At 31.0% G+C, this 17,816-nt stretch overlaps 1 long non-coding RNA gene and 1 pseudogene across 1 annotated transcript; one reads left to right on the top strand and one right to left on the bottom strand.

Moving 5' to 3' along the window:
- Positions 1–252: 252 nt before the first annotated feature.
- Positions 253–4,792, bottom strand: LOC115967945. Its single transcript, XR_004086600.1, has 3 exons — positions 4,625–4,792; positions 3,722–3,908; positions 253–361 (listed from the first exon to the last, which is right to left on the bottom strand). It is a non-coding gene; the product is annotated as an uncharacterized LOC115967945 (long non-coding RNA).
- Positions 4,793–8,184: 3,392 nt separating this feature from the next.
- LOC115966999 lies at positions 8,185–8,974 on the top strand (annotated as a pseudogene).
- The last annotated feature ends 8,842 nt before the right edge of the window (positions 8,975–17,816 follow it).

Raw genomic sequence — 17,816 nt, 5'->3', positions numbered from 1 at the left:
TATTTAAGTTTTAATTTTCTTTAAGAATACCTTACAAATTGGCTCCTTGACTAACTCTCCTCCCTTGCTTGGTTGAGTAACTATTCTTGCTGAAAGAAACTGATACAAAGGGAAAAATACAAAGGCGTTTACAATTTAAAGAAAACAGGTTGAATAGCCAAAATTGATGATATAAACTTTGCAACATTTTCTAATATTGCAAAGCAATAAAACAAAAAAAATAAACCAAAGAAAACTTAATTTTGCAGAGAACTATCCCAAATACATCAATTGGCAAAATGTAATCCAATGGATGAATCCAATGATACTGATATTGAGATAGAATAGAGAAGAAGTCCTTTGGAGAAACAACGGAATCAACCTAATGGAAGTCATAGGATAGAGAATGAGAAGAATGATAGTTAGAATCGCCTAACCTGCCAGTTTTATCCAGCAATATTTCTTGAAAACACCTGGTGAACATCATAAATCTGTCTAAACAGAGGTAATTCACACAACAAATACATGATGGATAGAATCTATTACAAAGTATAAGATAAACGAAAGAGAAATTAGTCTTTCATAAACAATGCTGACCTAATCTCCAAGTATCTTTGATCATATCTAAAACAAAATAATAAAGTACCAATATACCTCATTGTCATAGTCAATCTTTCTTTAAAAGACTGATTTTCAAATGGTAATCTTATCACTTCTATGATACCAATTCTATTAAATGCTCTTCAATTGGCATATCTCATCCCTATATATATGTCAAGAAATCACACTGGGTTAATTTGCATATTTTAGCAAGTAACAAATATTGATTTCGGAGTTTAATCAAACAAATTGGAATCAAAGATAGACTATATACCAATTATGAATAGCTACCACATTGAATTCAAACCCACAATCCCATTGATTAAATAGTACAAAAAAATTAATATTTTTTGGTCAAAGTAATTTCTCTTTCATGAACAACTTTTGTTATATTTTTTTGGAACATAGCTTTTTATTTATAACGAAAACATATAAACATTGTAAATACCAAGACAAAGAAGAATGTACAATAGAGGGAAAATGTGAAGTTACAGGCTATAGATTAAATCAGACAGATATTACAATTTTACAGGTCAATTCAATCCAAATACTTGAGGAAAAAAAACCTAAAATATGGAAAATAATTATACAACAAAAAAGGGCATGAGTAACAATAAAGAAAACCCAATTGGATAGCAAAGCAAAAAACCAATCCCTGATACGCAAACAACACTGGCTACAAAACATATAACATGGAAAAATAAATAAATAAATGCAACTTATGCACAGGTTAGTGCTTTTTAATTAACTTTCGTATTTATTTGTTTCTAATTTCAGTACAAATGAAAGTCAATTATAAAGTCACCAAAGGATAAATATAATTAACAAATTAGTAAATAACAGAATACTGGAATTGTTCTTCCATGAAATCTAAAGACCAAAACGAACAAACACCAAAAAAGAATAAATGCTATAGAGACCACAAACCAAATATAAAACCTGATTTGAAACTGAAATTAATGATTACATAATCATCACTAATAGAAAACTCAAATCCTTCAAAACCAACACAATGTAATCATTGAGCTACACTGAATAGTAAAATTGCACAAAAACAAATAAGCCAAATTGATTGCAAAGCAGAGCAAACATAAAAATAAAGATCCATGGACTAATCAAAAACATTAATGTGTTCACAAGATTTTAGTTTCAAGTTTAACACTTTTACTACTGCTTTGGTATCAGTTTGGTAAAACTGCCATTATTTCCGATTGCTCAAAAAATAAATCATAGCAGTTTTAAATTGCAGCAGAGAAAAATGAAAGAAATATTGCAAAAAAAGCCTGAGAAAACATTGAACATATGGGTTGAATCGTCAACAACACACCATTTAATCAAATCTATGTCATTTATTTCTATGTTTCTATTTCAAAGAAGGCAGTAAATAAACGAAGAAAACAATAATTTCAATTTGGAAAAGATTATAATGTTACTAAAACAGGAAAAACAAATAGTATAATCTGAGACCAAATCATTCAAAGAGAGAGAATAAACAACCGGATTTTAATTCAAATTTGAATAAGAAAAAGTACCGGTGAGCAGTTCTTGAGAAATTAGTGCATACCTTCTGAATACACTGGGTTTTAATATGCAATAACACCAATCAAGCAGTGACAACCAACAAAGAAAGCATACCACCTTTTAAGCTCGTGAAAAGAAAAAGAAAACACAGACACACACTCTTGTTTAGAGAATGACCAACCTGGCATCAACACATGATCTAGAAAAAATTATAATTGAAATCTCATAAGCTATAACTAATGTGGATTTGAAATAAGTAGAAGGGAAAATTGGCTAAAAAAATCAATTTGTAAAGAAAAAAGCTGGCTAAAGCATGCAAATCAGAGCCAATTGAAACACAAATACAGTAAATTGATAAAATCTAATACAAAGTATGAGATAAGTAGAAGGGAAATCAGACTATCCTAACCTATCAGTTTGTTCCAACAACGTTTCTTACAAAAATGCCTGGTGAACATTATAAATCAATCTAAACAGGACATTCAACATGTCACTTTTGATATATAACTTAAGTATTAAGCATATGTCAAAGCATAAAAAGGAATCTTCCACTCAAACCTGAGGCATTTAGTAATTTAAGATGCCCAATAAAAACTCACACACCGTGACTGTTGGGTCAATTGGTATCTCTTGATGTCCCTAACTTACACGTTTAGGATTTGCACCTCCTCTCCTCCTCTCTTAAGCTTAATGCAGAAAAGGAAAAAAAAAGTTCAAATCCCACATGGAAAAAAATAATCCAATCTCTCTCTATTAGTTAATGAACCACCAACCTCTCCTTCAATTTCACATACACTGTCTGTGGAAGACACTAACAAAAACTTCATAGACACAAAGGAACTGTTTGGGTTTAATTAATATCAGATCAAAAAAAAGGGGGAAAGATTTGCTCTAATTTAATCAAATAAAATATATGGCACTTGCGATTTGCAAATAAAACAGTAAAAAAGAGACCAGAGAAAAGAGAAAAGAGTTTGAAGTAATCGTTGTAAAAAACAGCGCCTAAAAATCTGTTGCAAAGTGTATAACATACTTTAGTTATCAATCTGTTTATTTGTTATTTTAAAATGCAGTAATTAACCCAAAAATCCCATAATCCCACTTACAAAGAACTTAAAATTACTATACACTCTGAAGCATCCATGTTGAAATCTGTTTATAATCCCTAATGTATAATACAATAGACCAAAGAAAAATAACAGTTTATACCTTGTACAAAAGAGAAAGTGTATAATACAATAGTCAAATTTTGGCCGAATGGCTTTCACAAATGGTTTAATTATTCATAGCCCGTTGACCTCATGTAAACATTCCTGGCAGAACTCCATTCAAGCAAACTATAATAAACTGTAAAATGGTTTTATTTTTCAATAATCTTCTCAATGTTCCCCTTAAATTAAGAGATTGGTCTGATTTTTCAAGAATCACCATATCTAGAGGTCAGTCTGATTTATATATAGCCATTATTATATATGTCCTTTGGAGATGGCCTCTCATGATTCTAGGGTTCTACCATTCTTGTCCATGCCGTAAGAATTAATATTGACAACAAAGCAACTAAAGAAAGAGAATAAACATCCAAATTTCAATTCAAATTCAAACACAAAGAAGTGATGTGTACCTTTCATCAGTCTGTGTTTAGTTCCAATTATATTGGTCACGGAGTAGTGCTGATCCTCAATCTCAATCCCTATTGCTTACGGATTGTATCTATCTCTCTCTATTTCTGTCTCTCCATTTCTCTATATCTGCATCTCTCTATTACCGGTGCCAGTTAAGAGAAAAACCCAAAAAATTTGCAGCAACCACTGATTCAATATTTCAGGATAGTTAACAAACTTTAACAACAAAAATTATTCAATAATCTTAACCAGGTAAATATCATAAAATTATTATTTTAAAAAATTATCTCATTGACCCATTATAATAGCTTGACATATCAATGGCCAAAAATACCATTCAGATGCAATTAATAACATATCAAACAAACATAAACACACAAATAATAATAATAATAAACAAACAAACAAACAAACAAAAACAAAAACAAAATTTCTTCTTTTTTTAATTTCCCAAATAGTTTTAGCCATGAAACTAAATCATGGTTTGAGCACTATTACAATATTAAAAAAAATTATTTTAAAAAACTCTTAAAAACTGCCAATCTAAGAACCAAACACAGAGGCAATTGTTTGACAGAGCCATCCGTAAATGGGTTAGGGGAAACGATGGGGAGACTAAGAAAATAAGGAGATAGAATTGTGTGAAGAAGAAGAAGAAGGCCATGGGAGTGCATTAGAAAGAGAGAGAGTTTGATCGGGTGGTTCTGTTATCCAAAAGAAAAACCAAATCTAACATAGATATCTGATATTAAAAACCATTCTATCCCAAATTCCTTACTCAAAACTGAATCTAAGCCAAAACCTAAATGCAATCCAATACATTCCAATCCAATACAATCAAAATACCCAGACCTAAATCATATTTAAACCCAAATTTAAAGAACCAAAAAACAGAGACTAACCGATGGAGGATACGGATCTGATGGTCTTTTATAGTGAAGAACCCTAATTTCTTGTCTGCCATTGACAGAGAGAGAAAGAGCTGTCAAAGATTTTAGAAAGAACCCACCTCGTGGCGCAAGGTTTTCTTTTTTCTCCTTCCCTTTCTCTGTATCGCAGTGTCGCTAGGGTCTTCTAGTTGAAACGCTTTTTTATTTTATTTTAACCGGCAGAATGTTTTATTCAGCCAAATCCAAAAAAAAAAAAAAGAAAGAAAGAAGCACAGCGTTTAATTGACTCTAATTTCATATTGAAATTGGTGTGTATACGTGGCACACAATTAGAGTTCTAATTGAAATTACAATTTCACATTCTCTCTGCTTCACCTATTATTTTATATATAGATGAGAGAGTACACATTTATTGTACTCTTAGAGTATTTAATAATTTTCCTTATTGATATTGCCATTTGTTACACTGTAAGCCTTTTACGTTTCCATTTTCATTTCTATCTATTTAATTTGTTTGTCTGTTTAATTATGTGTATGTATCGTTGAAGCAAATTTATGTAACCCACTTCATCTAATGCATAATTTTCGTTTCTCTCTCTTTGTTTATGTAGCCAAAAAACAATATAAACTCTGGTATTTATTGTGTCAAAGCCAATAATATCTATGGAAATGTAAAAATGATGCATTTGTAAAAATTTTTTTTTATAAACGGTAACAATTTCTTTTTCCTAAAATGTCTTTTTCGTCTTCCTTATTGGCCTATATGTTAAGATCAGGGAAAAAAAATGAAGACTAGAGAAACGTGATTTGTTGATAAGGTCTTTGATCAATATCCAAAAATGTATAGGAGAAATGTAATTTGTTGAAAAGGTCTTTGGTTGGGTTTTTTGGATTAAAAGTTGATAAGAGTGATGATTTTTTTTTTTTGGGGGGGGTGGGGGGGTGTGGTTATAATTGATGGACACTTACACATAATACATATGCATGCAAGTGCATGAAACTAATTTAATTAATAAGATTTCATTTATGTGAAGTTTAAGTGATATTGTTAATACAAGAAATCCATTGACGAATAACATATTTGTTATATTTTTTTTATTTATAAGGAGTATGTTTACATATGAATAAGCCTAAATTCCAACTATGCAAAGATTTTAGTAACTAACAAACTTCAATTATAACTCATGTGAATTTTGATGTTTTAGCTAACATAGACTTATTAAATGATCAAATTGTAATATTTATTTTATTATTTATACACAATTTTGAATGGAGAATGATAAATTATTACATTAAGAATTTAAGTTTCTATTATATTTTTGGACAAACTTTAGGTATATTTTTTTTTTTCTTCGTACAATATATTAGGTTTCATAATTAAATTCAAATATTGGTTGCATACTTGTAGTAACTAATAAAACACAAACAAATGTTTTATTTTCCAATGATAATCAAAACTAATGCAACTCTGTGTTTGAATTTAAAATTATACTTAAGTCTTTATCCTATAATTTTTATAAATTTAAAGATAAAATAATAAAGTTCTTTATTTTTTTCTTTTTGATTAAAACTCGTATTTTTTTTTTAATTTTTTTTTTATAGATTTTGAACTTTAAAAAAAAATGGATAAAAATGATTTTTTTTACTCTCCAGAGGTAAGCTTGGTTTATAATTAGATCCATTTGTTACACGTATTATTTTAATTCTATAATGGACTATAAATATATTTATTAATCACAATTTTTATCTACTTGAGATAATATCCTAGAATTTTACTTTTGTGCTTAGTATATCATATTATAATTAGTTCCTTCAAGTTCCATTTGTTACACTTTTATTCCAATTCTATAACTGGCTATAATAAATATCTTAATAATCACAATTTACTACTTGGGATGATGTTCCACAATATTACATGATTCATTTTCCAAGAAGTAGGTGATGGATTTTTAGTATTTAATTTTTGTTTCTTGGTGTTTCTCCTCCTCGTCATTCTTCCAACCCTTTTTCTCATTTTCGTAACTGATCTTCTTCCCCATAATTCTTCACCTTACTATTAATCCTCTTCTCCTTGTCTTCTTGTTTTTTCTGATTTATTATATTTTAGATAGGTAATATGTATTTTGGAAATAGGGTGAGAAAGTTTGAATTTTAAGAAAGTTTATTTTGGGGAATAATTGTCAATATCTATTGTATTTTGATGATGTTATGCAAGTTTTTGATGATGTTATGCAAGTAAATTTTTTTTAGGAATGAATATTTTCTCTACTTCTTTTTCCTTTAGAGTTCTTGAGAAGTTTTTTTTTTTTTTTTTTGCTTTTGTTTGTTCTTTTAGATCCCTTAAAGCAGATGGTTTAACCTAATATATTAATCAAATGGTTACTTAGATTAATTATTCAGATTTAGGTTAAAAACAAATAAATCATATCATGCAAATCAGCGGAAAATTAAATAATACCACGATATGATGATCTAGAAAAACCAATGAAACTAACCATTTCAAGGTAAAAACTTGTGGAGGATTTGACCTAACTATCTTTAAGGTAAAGTAAATCCACTAAAAGAGAATTGAAGTTTTTACATTCATATTTAACCCTAAATCTATTACTACCTCATGTAATAATTTACTGACACGACCACGTGTAAACTCCAAATCCATAGACTTCTTCTTTTCTTGGATTTATAGCAACACAAGCCGCCTTGCTTGTGATTTTGAGATCCCACTCAAAGGTTTCAAATCACCATCAGTAATGATCTTGATGCAGCAACTATGTTCTACCAATACTTGATTGTAGTTCTTACTCCGGTAGATTCTTGTGTAGTTAGAAGGTATAAAACCTCTCAAATCTCACAAAGAGTAACACACAAGTTTTCAAAAGTCTTTAAAACGTGGTTAGAGTTTCCCTTTTATATGTGGAGAAGTTTAAATGAAATCCTAAACATTTTAGCGGGCTTGGGCCTGTTTAAAAATTCTGCAAAAAATCTGGACCTGCGATTTTCGATCGGTCGAGTCTAATTCTCGATTGGTCGAGTAAGGCAGAAACTGGCTTCCTTATTTTTTTGCAGTTGACTAGACTTGAAACTTGAAACATATACTTTTAAGCATTGCCTAAACACCTAGATTAGACATGTTTTGTTTTTGGTTTGCCAACACAATAAAAATATGATTCTAAACATTTACACCTAAATCTTTAGAACCTAACAGCTTTTCATCTTGATTATAGAGAAATTGCTTTAATTATAAAGTGTATATATGTGTTTACCTTAAAGAAAAAATTTCTTGCGGCATCTTGCAGGTTAACATTTAGTTCTTTTAAAGGATCATCGATCAAAATATGATGTCCCATGAAATATTTTCATCCGCCTAAATTGTTTTACTTATGGCATGCCAATACTTATTTAATTACCTGACATTCATGCATACCATTTCAACTTTACATTTACAGCATTTTAGTCTAACCCCTAGAATATTATTTCAAGTGCTTATTTTCTTTTACAATTTTATGGTAAATAAGTGCATAATTTCTTCAAAGGAATGGAGATTGATGTTCCGTATTGATTTTCAATTTCAGATGTGGAAGGCAGCTTTCACAGAGTTAGTAACGGCCTTAATTGTATTCAGCCTCACAACCATAATCTCATGCTTGGACTCACATGCGGTTGAACCAAAGCTTCTTGTCCCGCTAGCTGTCTTCATTATATCCTTCTTATTCCTCATGGTTACAATTCCATTATCTGGAGGCCAGATGAGCCCAGCGTTTACATTCATAGCTGCCCTTAGGGATCTTGTAACTCTTTCTCGTGCAGCTATCTATGTCTTGGCTCAATAATTGGTTTTATTATACTGAAAAATGTGAGGGACCATTAAACAGTGCAAAATCATTCCTTAGGTGGCTGCACAAATGGTGGCAATATATGGAGCAGCATCAGCACTAAGCCCTGAAACTGCATTGACATTAGAATTCGTTTGCACATGTTTGGTACTCTTTGTTGGTGTGACATTGGGATTTGACAAAAAAAGGTGCAAGGAACTTGGCATATCAATGGTATGTGTTGTCGTAGCAGAGTCTATGGCACTAGCAGTGTTGTGTCAATCACAGTTACTGGGAGGGCTGGTTATGCAGGTGTGGGTCTGAACCTGCAAGATGCTGGGCTCCAGCATTGTTGCAAGGAGGCAGATTGTGGGATGGCCATTGGGTTTTCTGGGTTGGGCCCTTTTTTGCTTGCGTTGCTTATTATTGTTTCTCTTTGAGCCTATCAAAGGAATTTCAATTTACAAGATCCCTTCAAAGTTACAAACTTTGTTCTAGTGTATATGAAGAACTCAGTATTATTAGAAGATTCCAAAATTTTGGTTTGTAGTTTTGTAATTTTGTTGGTAATGGCACAATTTGCCACATTTTATCCTCATGTAAAGCTTGCTATCTCTAGTATAATGGTCTCTATGGCTAGCAAATGTTCATTGTCTTTGTATATTTATTTTATAATTTTGATGGGTTTTTCACCCCCTAAATTAGAGTTGGAGCAGGTTGAGAAAGCTATAATTTTTTTATTATGGGAGTTTTAATTTTCTGAATATATTGTAATATAGTTTTATTTTTCTGATTATATTATATATGTAATGGATTTTTTTTAATAATATGTAATGGAGTTTTAAATGGGAGTGTAATTGAGTTAGTACTTAATATTCTTTTATTTGGAAAAATATGTGTTGGGGAGATATATACATTGGGGGATGACTTTTTGAATAGTTAATATAATATATAGAAACATACCTAACTTAAAAACGTCTAAACTCATTGAGTATGAACTCAATTTTTATGCTATATTTGGTCTTGGTGATCGGATTCTTTACCCTTCGGATTTTTTTTCAGTTCTTGTGCTTTTGGGGCGTTTGGGCCTCCTTGACAATCATTGGAGTTTAGATTAGTTTAGTTTAGTGCTTTATTTATTTTTTATTATTACTATTACAATTCCATGAATGAGACCATTTTCTTAGAACAACACCAAAAACAACATTCAAAATAGCAGCTCAGGCTGCAAACCAGAAGTCCAAAAGCATTGCTTACAATCAATCACAACTACAACACACCTCCATATTAAAGGATAGCTAATTAAACATTGTAGAAAACCTAATTAAAGATGAATAAAAAAAATAGACAAATGACTTTTTTAGAGATTATACAACACCCTTGTTTTGATTAACATTAGTTGTTGCTGTGATTAGGGACCAATGGAAACGTTTTAAAATATAACATGGTTTGGCCAATTCTACTTCTGCATCTACAAATAATGCTAACCTAAACTCACTATCAGTGATATAAGTTACAAATATATTAAACCAGACCTCGCAAACAACTTTACTCTTTCAAATAACACTCATAACCTTTACAAACATAAACACACTCAAAACTCTCATAAATATAAACTAACCTAAATCTAATTACACTGTGTTTAGTTTTAAATTGTCAGCTAAATTCTCTAGTGCTAAAATAAAGTGTTATATTATAATTAAGTTTGGTTTAATTAAGTCAGGTCAAGAAGAAGAGTTTCAAAATTTAGACACAAAGTATGTGAGACCGTTGCTCAACTAAACAAGATTTTGTGTAAACAGTCAACTGAATTTGTTGTACAGCCTATTTAACTTAATTTTCGGAATATAAACCAACCCTTAGTACATAGAGTGATAGAGATGATGAAAGGCTACCGTACAAGAGTAGGTCTATAAGTCAAACCTTTTAGAGTGTAAAAAGTTCGAAATTCTTCCCCTTAAGAGTGTTTCTCTTTGTGAAATCTTTTCAAAGTTTCTATTATAGACAATGGCGTCTCCAAGAATTTTGTTCAAGGTATTCCTTAAAAAGCATAAATTATACAATCTTTTTTTTTTTTTTAGCCTTTAGGTATTTAGGTTTGATTCAATATTAATAATTCCATTCCGTTTCGGTCGTAATAGCCGGAAAATACCGTGTTGGTAAATAAATCGGAACAGTAACCCACCCTATTCCATTTAGGAAAAAATTTTGGGTCATTCTGGTCTATTTTAGGTGTTTCAAGGTGTTTCAATATATACCGGCTGAACTTCAAAATTTGGCTGGCATGAAGTTTGTGCTTAAAAAAAAAAAAAAAAAAAAAAAAAAAGTTCTTAGAACCAAAAAAATTTGCATGCATTTTGTAAACCAAAAAACCTCGAAAGGAAAAAAAAATGAAAACTTGTACTGCTAAAAAAAATCGTATTAAGAAATTTGAGACTCAAAATTTGAGTAGAGACACTGCCGCTTTAGTACTACACAGAAGTTACGAACAAGGAAAAAAGCAAAATGGAGATGTAAAAGTGTAGGTGAAGATGTGATAAAATTTAAAAGTATGAAGTGTAAAAATCGAGGAGATAGAAGACATGTGTGGTTAAAAATAAATAAGAAAAAATAATTAAAAATGAGAAGTAAGTAATATGTTTGGTGAGAAAAAATAATAAAAATGTTGAAAATTGTGTTATTTTGGGCAGTGTGCTTAGTCAAAGAAATCAAGTCATTGCCCAGCCTGTAGCAGTTTTATTATAATTTTTTTTTTCCAGATTTTAGTTCAAATTTTTTTTTTTTTTGAGTTTTTCCTTTTTGCTTGAAAGATTCCAATATATTGTTAAGTTGCTCAAATTATGGACCAAAATTTAATTTTATTGTCATAAAAAAATTCAGGGTGGTCCAAAATTTTTTTTTAAAGGTAAATAAATATAAAATTTTATATTATTTTATATATATATATATATATATATATTTTCAGGTCAACGTGATCTTGGGACCACCCTAGCCATAAGGTGGCACCACCACTAATTATAGAGCTCCTCATTCAAAACCAGAGAAAACCTAGGGCCTGTTTGATAATATTGTTCTAGTAACGTTGTTTAACTATTATGGAAATATATGTGAGTGAAAAGTGTTATAGAAATACGTGTTGTGTTGTTTAAACAACACAACCAAACACCCCCTAAATCTTTATTCATGAGCGTAGAGAAAACCTCCAAAGAGTTTTGTAGGTTTAAGTGGTTACAAAGCACTACTTTGTAGTTTAGACAAGCCCCTTGATACAGACTAAAGCAACCAAAAACCTTTTGCAATTGTATTCTTCGACGGAAAAAGAATCTATAATTACTTCTTATATAAGGAAAACTTTTTCTTTTACAAATAGGAATTGAACTTCCCTTCTTTTCATACCGAAGAAACACAACAAAGACACCAATTACAAATAAAATATAAGACAATTTCCAACATGCCCTCTTCTGTAAGGGAATCTTTTGGACTTTTGGTTTGTAGTTTGAGCTATTAATTGTATGAGAACAAATTTGGTCCGGACTTGGTGTAAAACCATCATTTTACACCATCTAATAGCTTCAGCTACAATAGCATTATTTCACAAAACAATCAAGAGAAAACATTAGGTTAGGCTATAGCATAAAACACTGGTTTTACGCCATACAATAGCCCTTCGCCATGTCACCCACAACTTAAATCCCTAATTGATTTCAAAAAAAAAAAAAAAAAAGTTCTCGCCATTTTCCTCTGCTTCACCACGTCGTGTCCTCTGCCATGACCATGAAACACTCTAAAGTATGTTTGGTTGCCAAGAAACCTAGGGAATTAAAGAAAGAAGAAAATTCAAATATTGCCATCTTCTGTCTTCTCCCCCAATATGAAAAGATTGTACAATTGTTGCAGCAATTAATTATCAATCCCCTTTTTCTCAAACCAAAATCCCCTTCTTCTCAGACCAAAACATTCAAAAGCCCATCTTATACTATGCTTTGAAAACCCTATATAAAATGCTTCAAGAAGAAGAATTTCAAAATTTCAAAAAGAAAAGATAAGAAAAAAGCCCAAAATATTTACTTCCAAACCCAGGAAAACGAACTAAACGCAGAAAGTCCCTCCTCCATTTCTCTTAACCCCAATGAAATTTAAATAAAAACACGAAAAACCTCATGTTTCAAAATCAATTTTCCTAGATTTTTCCTAGTTTTCTTAGAAGGTAATGGACATTTAAAAAAAAAAAAAAAAAGGACCAAAAACAAAGAAGAGGTATCAAATGAACCGAAAAAACAAAAAAAAAAAACAAAAAAAGAAGAAGAAGAAAACCCCATCTCTCTCTGTCTTCAAAACTTAAACATAAAATGAACATAATCTAGAAATTCCCTCTCCTGCGAATAAACCCAATTTTATAATATATGAAGAAAAAAAAAAAAAAAAAAACTTATGATTCAATAATCCAATTTGACAGATTTTTCGCTGGTTTCCTCAGCACAAACAACAAAGATTTAAATAAAAAGAGAAAAGATGAAGAAGAAGAAGAAGAAGAATGACCCACCTCTCTCTAGCTAAAAATTCCAAAACATATTCTCCAAAAGAAGCTTCTTGAACCCCAAAATCAGAGAGATTATTTTTATTAATAAGGTTGTCTTCTTGTTGATTAGTGTCCTCCTCACCCACACCCACACCCACAATCTCACAAGGAGGAAGCAGAGATGAAGTAAAGGACAAGACGTAGTGAAGCAAAGGAAAACAGCATGAATTTTTTTTTTTTTTTTTTTTTGAAATTGTTCTATTTCTCTTCCTTCAGGAGATTTAAGTGATGGGTGACGTGGCCAAGGGCTATTGGATGGCGTAAAACTAGTGTTTTACGCCACAGCCTAACCTAATGTTTTCTCAACAATCAAATACACTTAATTCACACAATCACTCCTTAAAACCTACCCACATAGTCATCAGAGAAGCTTCTGGAGCGTTGATGGACTGTACAAAAGCCGCTAGATTCACCATCTTTGTGGTAGAATTCATTCAGCAAAACCCAAAACCCATCAAGCCCAGGTTCATATGATGGTTTTGCCAAGTGAAAAACTCCAAAAGCGTTGTTGGCTCAAAACCAAAACAGAAGTCAAAGTGTAAAATTTTTCACTCCAAAAGCTTTGTTGGCTCAAAACCAAAACAAAAGTCAAAGTGTAAAACCAAAACCGCCGAATGGAATGTTTATTCTAATTATATTGTAAAATTCTCATTCATAAATCATAAGGGACATAAAAAAAGGGGAGGTAGCCTTACTACTGTTTGTGCCCATTATTTGCATTTGTTAGGTTCTAAAAACTTAGGAACTTATGTGTTTAGAACTCTAATGTGTATTATTGGCAAAGCATGATCAAAACAAGTTGTTTAGTCATGTTTAGACTTGCTCAAAATTGTATCATTTATGTAAAGTTGGATTTAAGTTGTTGCAGAATTAAAAGTGCAATTCGACCTGGTTCGATCGATCGAAGCTTAGGCTCGATCAATCGAAATTCGGGCAGAATGCGTTTTCTGCAGAATTCCAACTTAGCCCTAGTTCATTTAAAACATTTAGGATTTTGTATTTTTGCCCTAGGTATATAAGGCAAACCCTAGCCACGTTTTAGTGTTGCTCATATTGCTGTTTATGTAAATCTCTTGTCAGATCTGTGAGGAGCTTCCATTTACACAAGCTTAGGATTATCAAGAAGGAGATTCGTTCAAGAACTTGATAATCATTCAGTTGCTGCCATAAGAACTTAAAGAAACACAAGTGGGTGTGCTTGTACTTGCTAGAGAATCCAAGAAAGAAGGAATCCGTGGTCTCGGAGCTTGCACGTGGTCGTGTCAGTAAGTTTCTACTGATAGGTAGCAATAAGATGTTAGTGGTCTAAGTTCTATTGTAAAACTTCGATTCTTTCATAGTGGATTCAGGTTTACCTTAAGGATAACTAGGTTAAATCCTCCCCAGGTTTTTACCGGTTTGGTTTCCTGGGTAATCATATCATTGTGTTATTTATCTTTCCACTGCTTTGCATGATATGATTGTTTAATTGTGATAACTTAGATTTGGAATTTGGGCTAAGTAATAACTTGGCTAATTACCTAGATTAATCCAATTGTGTTTTTAAGGGGTCTAAAAACCATCAGCATCAATTATTTTGTTGTACATAATCTCGGAAGAAATTTTATATTTGGTTTTTAAACTGCTTCATTCATTCTGAGTAAGTATTTGAATATATTAAGAGGATTCCAAAAAGTTAGTTATTGCTTTTTTTACTGTTAAAAATACCTCTAATTTAATTAATCTATTCTTATTCCTTAAAAAGAGAAATAAAGTTAAGATGGTAAATAACTAAAATTTTCTCACTACCCTCACACTTCTCACTTCCCAGCCCCACTACCCCACGTTTCTAACCAAAAATAAGAAAGAAAGGCTACCCACCCACGACTCCTATAAATTTAAAAAAAAAAAAAAAAAAAAAAAACTACCAATAGTTCCAATAAAAAAAATTATATATATATATATATTAAAAAAAAAAAAACTACTCACATCACATAATTTTAAAATTTAAAAAAAAAAAAAAAAAAAAAACACTAGGCTCTGAGCAACTACTCACATCGCATAAAATTAGTTCTCCACAAATACTTAACACTTATCACACCTCTAGATTGTTTTGTGATTGGAAAATATATTAATCCCAAATTATAATTTATGCAAATTATTAATTTTTACCCAAAAAAATAGAAGAGCCTCTAAGCATGCATATGAGCGTGCTCATAGGCCAGTATTAATATAAACTAGTATCTAACTCTGTACATATGCTATAAAACATGTTGAAATTATATACATGGCATTAGCTTACACCATTTTTAAATGATAGATTTCTAAAATATGTAATGGTTTCTCATTATATATGTAATCTAATTAGATTTAGATTCTTCAGTTTTTATACCCAATAATTTATTTGTCATAAAAAAAATAGATAGACACGTGGTACAAAATTAGACTCCAATTGAAATTCAATTTAGAATTTATTTGGATTTTGACTTATCTATTTTTGCATTCAATAATTCACTTGGCACAAAAAAATAAATATTAAAAATGACACATGGCGCACAATTGGACTCCAATTAAATTCTAATTTGACTTTCTCTTAGGTTTGCCTGTTAATATATATATATATATATATATTTATATATATTTATTTATTTATTTAGATGAAGCCCAAGTGCTTTTAAAGTTGTAACTCAAATGACATTTTTTGGTATTTTCAATAGAGATATTAAGGATTTAAATCTCTCACTTCATTGGCTTGTAATTATCATATAATCTATATATAAAATAATAGGTGACGCAGAGAGAAACTCAAATTGCAATTTCAAATTAGAACTCTAATTTTGTGCCATGTGTTTAGATTGCAATTCCAAATTATTTTATAGGTGAAGCAGAGAGAAACTCAAATTGCAATTTCAAATTAGAACTCTAATTTTGTGCCATGTGTCCAGATTGCAATTCTAAATTAAAACTCTAATTATGTGACATGTGTCTAGATTCTCACAACCACACCAATTTCAATATGAAATTAGAGTCTAATTTTCCTCCACCTCGACTCTCTTTGTCTTTTGGCTCTTCACGTTTTTGTTTTTTTCTTTTTTCACATTAATCTCAATCACTCTAAAAACTCATTGTCTCAGTTCCAAAGAGAATGTCTCTTAATTTCTCTCAAAAACGAGCCCCTCGCCTTCGCTAAATCTCAGATTAGAGTTCTCTCTTTTTTATTTTTTCCAAAAAAAAGAAGTAGAAGCAGGAAGATGAAGCCGACTTTAGTATCAAGAACGAAAAAATTCCCCTTCGCCCATAAACAACTCCTCCAATGGAGTTCCGGAGCTTCTTCTTCTCTTAGGTCTAGGATTTTTAATTCTTCTCCGTATCTTTCTAGAACCTTCCCTGCTTCTTCCTCCACTCCTCCTCCTGTGTTCAGTTACCGATCTCTCAACTTCTCCTCTGCGGTTCAATCTCTCCGCTACTCCGCCTACATGGAAGGTACACTCTTTCTTGGCTTTTTTTCTTTTGCTTAAGTTTTGTTTGGTTGCCAAGAACCAAAGAATTTTCTTTTGTTTAAACATTGTTTGGTTGTCGAGAAAATAGGATGAAATAAAAATGAAACTTTTATATTTTTTTATTTGGGTGATATTTATACTTTCTTATTTTGGTTAAATTCCTGTTTGTTGCCTAGAAAATGGAGAAATGAAAATAGGATGAATATCTTTTAGTTGAGTTGGTGATTTTTTTTTTCTTGTGCAATTCTTGCAGGAGATCTCATTTTGATAGTATTTTGTAAGAGTAACCATGGGTAAGAATTTTTTTCAAAGAAAAATAATTACTTGATTTTAGCTTCTTGCAGGATATTTCTTGGTTTGAAGAGCTTCTGACATCTCCCCCCTCTCTTCATCTGGTGCATTGATCAGATTTTGGGTTTGTATAAAGGTTATATCATAGTAAAGGATGTTTTTGAGTTTCTTTTTAGCTATCTTGAATTTTGGCTATTTTACTATTTTTTGGAGGTACTTGAGAAGGTTTGCGTTTTTTTTTTAGTAGACTGGCAAATATGTGTCTTTCTTGCAGGTTATACTCCTAATTATTTTGGCTGTCCCTTTTGGCTTAGAAGCAAAATATATATTTTATTGAAGCTTGTGTCTGGAATAACAAGTGTTAGAGTTGCACTTCATCTTCATGTATACAATTTAGATGCTCCGGTCTCAGTTTATGTGTACCACTTTTATTTCGAAACTCTAATTTTAACAATTCTCTGTAATTGTAATTAATCATGTTTAATTACATCGTTGTGCATCACCTTCAATAAGTTATGCCATCTTAACCACCGGTAAGTTTTTCTTCTTTTCATTCTTTCTTAGATCTGGGTATGGGTATGAAATATGAATTAGTTTTGAGAAATTTGGTTGGATTGATTTTTATTTAGGTATTTGGGTAACATTAGGTTTTGATTTGATTTTTTGAAATTTGGGGTTATATATGATTTAGGTTTGGAGAGGGCAAAAACTGACAAATAAGAGAGAAGGAGAGAGTTCTCCGTTCCCTCTTCAGACTTAAAGCACCGTTGCAAGCACATAGGGAAAGAAAAATCTATGGGCTACATATCTTTCACCATCAGATCATAGGAACCAGCTTCGATACGTTTTCCTTCATTTTTTTTAAGATTTGGGAATGAAACATTACTTTTTATTGAGTTTTTTTTGTTGGATAGGTTTAGATTTGATTTTGGTTTTGATACTTTTTTGTTTTGGGCTTTTGGATTCTCCATGAAAATGTTTGTTTTCTCAATTTTTCAATTTTTTTCCCTATTTTGGATTATAGAAATCACTAAGCCTTTCCC

This window comes from Quercus lobata, chromosome 11, assembly GCF_001633185.2.
Source record: "Quercus lobata isolate SW786 chromosome 11, ValleyOak3.0 Primary Assembly, whole genome shotgun sequence".
Lineage (NCBI taxonomy): Eukaryota > Viridiplantae > Streptophyta > Magnoliopsida > Fagales > Fagaceae > Quercus > Quercus lobata.
This window is presented reverse-complemented; position numbering and strand designations above follow the sequence as displayed.